This window comes from Corvus brachyrhynchos, unplaced genomic scaffold (genome assembly GCF_000691975.1).
Source record: "Corvus brachyrhynchos isolate BGI_N302 unplaced genomic scaffold, ASM69197v1 scaffold965, whole genome shotgun sequence".
In the NCBI taxonomy this organism is placed as follows: domain Eukaryota; kingdom Metazoa; phylum Chordata; class Aves; order Passeriformes; family Corvidae; genus Corvus; species Corvus brachyrhynchos.
The window spans coordinates 27140-32450 of NW_008237927.1; the positions used below are offsets into that span (position 1 = coordinate 27140).

Genomic DNA, 5311 nt, shown 5'->3' on the forward strand with positions numbered 1-5311 from the left:
GGATTTACAGAGTCTCCGAACTTATTTGGACAAGCCTTAGAGCAAATCCTGCAAGAATATCAGACTGGAGAAGGAGTGGTCCTCATTCAGTATGTAGATGACCTTTTAATTGCAGGAGGAACAGAGGACAAAGTACGAGCAGAAAGCATCAGACTATTGAATTTTCTCAGTGTTAAGGGACTAAAAGTATCTAAGGTGAAATTACAGTTTGTGGAGGAGGAGGTGAGATATTTAGGCCATTATCTGAGCAAAGGAGAAAAGAAAATAAACCCTGAAAGAGTGAAAGGGATTCTATCCATACCACCCCCTAAAAACAAAAGACAAGTGAGGCAGTTACTGGGTCTGGTGGAATATTGTAGACAGTGGATTGAGAACTATAGTAACAAGGTTAAGTTCCTATATGATAAGTTGAGCCAAGAGGGTTTAATAAAGTGGAGCGAGGAGGACGACCAACATCTAAGGGTATTGCAGCATGATCTGGTCAATGCCCCTGTCCTGAGCCTACTGGATTTAAAAAGACCTTTTATTCTATTTATAAATGCTGACAATGGAACGGCCCATGGAGTACTAACCCAAGAATGGGCTGGGAGAAAGAAACCTGTGGGGTACTTATCAAAATTATTAGATCCTGTAAGTAAAGGGTGGCCTACATGCCTGCAGGCAATAGTAGCTTGTGCTCTCCTGGTAGAGGAGGCTAACAAGATTACCCTCAATGGAGAACTAAGGGTATTATCCCCTCATAATATTAGGGGAATTTTACAACAAAAAGCAGACAAATGGATAACTGATGCCAGACTCTTGAAGTATGAGGGGATCCTATTAGACTCCCCGAAATTAACCCTGGAGGTAACAACTTTACAAAATCCTGCTCAGTTTTTGTATGGGGAGCCCGATGAAGCTAAATTAGCCCATGATTGCCTGTTAACCATAGAAGAGCAGACCAAAATAAGACCAGATCTTGAAGAAGAAGAATTAGAAGAAGGAGATAGATTGTTTGTGGATGGATCATCTCGAGTAACCGATGGGAAAAGAGTATCCGGTTATGCAATAATGGGAGGGGAAGAGTTTAAGGTGATAGAATCAGGACCATTGAATAGATCCTGGTCCGCAACAGCCTGTGAGCTTTATGCCGTGTTACGAGCACTGCAATTATTAAAGAATAAGTTAGGAACAATATACACTGATTCTAAGTATGCCTATGGGGTTGTGCACACTTTTGGAAAAATATGGGAAGAACGGGGACTAATAAATTCCCAGGGAAAGGACTTAGTCCATCAAGATCTAATAAAACAAGTGTTACGGGCTTTGAGGGGGCCAAGAAGAATCGCTGTTGTAAATCTAAAAGGACACCAGAGAGGGCTGGACTTCAAAAGCAGGGGAAATAATGCAGCAGATCAGGAAGCAAAAAGGGCCACACTATTAGCATTACGACCCACTCCCAAAGAGGATCCAGCAGCTGAGAGAAGGAAGTGCCATACTTGCGGGGGAAATCTACAGGACCCTCCTTGCTATGCTTGTTGGAACAATTGGGGTATGGATGCTATAGAATGCGCCTGTGAGACACCAAGGGCTAAGCATTGTCTTCTCCACGGTAAAATTTGGCAGATTTATAGTTTTACCGCCCAAGAGAAAGAAAAGATGCAGAAAATGGGGTTGAGAGAAAATTCAGAGGGGGAATGGAGACTCCCAGAAGATGACAGGATCGTACTACCAAAATCATTAGCCATGGAAATTATGAAGAGAATGCATAACAAAACACATTGGAAAGCACAGGCATTGGTAGACCAATTTGCCATTAAGTATATGTGCATTGGGGCAAATGATCTGGCAAAACAAATAGTGAGAGGATGTGTTACTTGCCTAAGGGTAAATAAGACGAACCTAAGGAAATCCCTAATGGGGGGACGGCCTACAGCATATAGGCCATTCGCCAATATTCAGTTAGACTTCACTGAGTTGCCAAAAATTGGAAGATATAAATACCTACTGGTAATAGTGGACCATTTAACCCATTATGTAGAGGCGTTCCCGACTGCAAGAGCAACAACACAAGCAGTGATTAAAACCCTGTTAGAACATATTATCCCAAGATACGGGATAATGGAAACCATTGATTCAGACAGAGGACCACATTTTGTGTCAAGAGTGATCAAAGAAATCATGACAGTAATGGGGATAAAATGGGACTACCATACTCCCTGGCACCCCCAAAGCTCGGGGAGAGTGGAAAGAATGAATGGGGAAATCAAGAAGCAACTGACAAAACTTATGATAGAAACCAAATTGTCATGGATAAAGTGTCTACCTCTAGCATTATTGAACATTCGAACCCAACCTAGGTCGGACATGGGAATATCTCCTTTTGAAATATTGTATGGAATGCCCTATAATATGGAAGAGCCCCAAGATCACCCAAGCCTAAGAGATCAGAATATAAATATGTATATTACAAGTTTAATGAAGTATAGAGAGAATCTATGGAAAAAGGGAATGCTAGCCCAGAGACCCCCATTAGACCTGAAATTACATCGGGTACAGCCAGGAGATTGGGTGATGATAAAATCCTGGAAGGAAGCAACCCTACTCCCACTGTGGGAAGGTCCTTATCTTGTATTACTTACCACAGAGACTGCAGTTAGAACAGCAGAAAAAGGATGGACGCATGCTAGCAGAATCAAAGGACCAGTGACGGGACCAACCCCCGAGTGGCAGGTGATCAGCCACCCCGGAGATCTGACATTGAAGATTCAGAAGAAAAATCGTTCATGAGCAAACATCGGGTAGAATATGCACCAGAACCATATTATACTGAGGAAGGACTAATTCTAGCGCGGATGTTAAAATAAGGTGTGGGGACCCCAAGTGTCACTGTTATCCATTTGTATGCTACATCTGTAAAGTATGCGGGGACAAGTGGTGGAGTCACTGTAGGCGAAGGGTTCCCCCTAGAGGGGTTTGTATTCCTTGCTGGACGCTCCAGCGGAACTTAACTGATTGGATCTTAAAGTATAAGGTGGTGCATGAAGGATTAATAAAAAAAGAATCTAAAAAATGGTGGAAGATCCTTGCATACGGGATTGAGCCAAAATATTATTGCTATCATCCTAATGAGCCAATCCCCTTTATAGTTGAAATTATTCATTGCACCTGTCGTACCCACCTGAAGGGAATCCGGTGTGATACACCTCAGGTTAAGAACTGTAACTGGGACGAGGTTAAGAACTGTAACTAGGACTCCTATATTAAGAGGCAAGAAGAGCGACAGAGCTGCTCCCAGGGGTCTCCTGAAGAATACTCTTGCTGCCGAGAAGATGGTACCCCTCGTGGCTCGAAGCAACCGAGTCGACGAGCGAGGCAGAAGAGTAAAAAGCTGTGGAGAAAAGAACCCCCAGAATGGGATAATAAAACTATATTCATGGAAATGCCTCAGGAGTGGGATTAAGTGTAAAGGTCCCTGGAGAGAGGGCAGGTCGCAGTGTATAAATTGGAAGAATCCTCGAACATACTTTTGTACTCCCCACGCCTCTAGTGATGCTCGTTGCTTGACCTGGCATATTACCCTTCTTGTGCTTATATTGTACTTAAATGAAGCTAGCGCAACAGAATCTCCATCACACCAACCATTTAAATGGTCGTTAATATGGTGGGAAGATCAGAAAGTTATACAGACAGTAACTACACCAAGTAACCCAAGCTTTAATTGTCAACTCTGTGATCTTATACGGGTAGAACCATGCCTGAATAAAAAAGGATTTTATTTCTGCCCAGCATCTAACCCAGGGAAAGCCTATTGTAACTGGCCTGGACACTACTACTGTGCATACTGGGGCTGTGAAACAGTCGCCTTTGGGTTTTCCCCTGGAGGAGGAGACAAGTGGTGGCGTCACTGTAGGCGAGGGGTTCCCCCTAGAGGGGTTTGTAATCCTTGCTGGACGCTCCAGCGGAACCTAACTGATTAAATATTAGAGTATAAAGTAGTACATGAAAGATTAATAAAAGAATCTAAAGAATAGTAGAAAATCTTTGCATACGAGATTGAGCCAAAATATTATTGTTATCATCCTAATGAGCCAACCCCCTTTATAGTTAAAATTATTAATTGCACCTGTCGTACTCACCTAAAGAGAATCCAGTGTGACACACCTGAGGTTAAGAACTGTAACTGAGACTCCTATATTAAGAGGCAAAAAGAGCGACAGAATTGCCCCCAGGGGTCTCCTGAAGAATACTCTTGCTGCCAAGAAGATGGTACCCCTCGTGGCTCGAAGCAACCGAGTCGACGAGCGAGGCAGAAGAGTAGAAAGCTGTGGAGGAAAGAACCCCCAGAATGAGATAATAAAACTACGCTCATGGAAATGCCTCAGAAGTAAGATTAAGAGCAAGGATCCCGGGAGGGAGGGCAGGTCGCAGTGTGTAAATTGGAGGAATCCTCGAACATACTTTTGTACTCCTCACGCCTCTAGTGATGCTCGTTGCTTGACCTGGCATATTACCCTTCTTGTGCTTATATTGTACTTAAATGAAGCTAGCGCAACAGAATCTCCATCACACCAACCATTTAAATGGTCGTTAATATGGTGGGAAGATCAGAAAGTTATACAGACAGTAACTACACCAAGTAACCCAAGCTTTAATTGTCAACTCTGTGATCTTATACGGGTAGAACCATGCCTGAATAAAAAAGGATTTTATTTCTGCCCAGCATCTAACCCAGGGAAAGCCTATTGTAACTGGCCTGGACACTACTACTGTGCATACTGGGGCTGTGAAACAGTCGCCTTTGGGTTTTCCCCTGGAGGAAGGCAAGACAGATATATCAGGGTCGGGTGGAGGCCCAGCGGGTGTCAGCCCCCAGAGGGAGGGTTGGGCAACGGGAGCAGGCAGAGCAGAAATTGTCACGGAATCCAGATAAATGTGACCAATAAAATGGATTCCAGATGGGCAATAGGAAAAACCTGGGGAGCCAGATTGTGGGAATCTGGTACAGACCGGGGTGGGCACTTTCTGATAAAAAGGGAAGAGATACCACCGAGCGTTGAAGCCATAGGCCCTAACGTAGTTATTAACCCCCCTATAGAAATTCAGTCCCAAGGTAATCAAACGACAGAGGGAAACCATACTGCTCAAACACCGGCTATTGAGACTCAAACTGAATCAAACCAAAAGGAACTGAGGGAATACAGCACCTTGTGGAAAGTAATGCAAGCCAGCTTTGGCATCTTAAATAAAACCAGCCCAGAACTGACAAAAGGATGTTAGCTATGCTATAATATCAGGCCTCCCTTTTATGAGGCTATCGGAGTAACGGGCA

General features: G+C 43.7%; 1 long non-coding RNA gene across 1 annotated transcript; it reads left to right on the forward strand.

Annotated features, from left to right (window-relative positions):
* Positions 1-2462: 2462 nt before the first annotated feature.
* LOC108446507 lies at positions 2463-4184 on the forward strand. Its single transcript, XR_001861717.1, has 2 exons — positions 2463-3190; positions 4149-4184. It is a non-coding gene; the product is annotated as an uncharacterized LOC108446507 (long non-coding RNA).
* The last annotated feature ends 1127 nt before the right edge of the window (positions 4185-5311 follow it).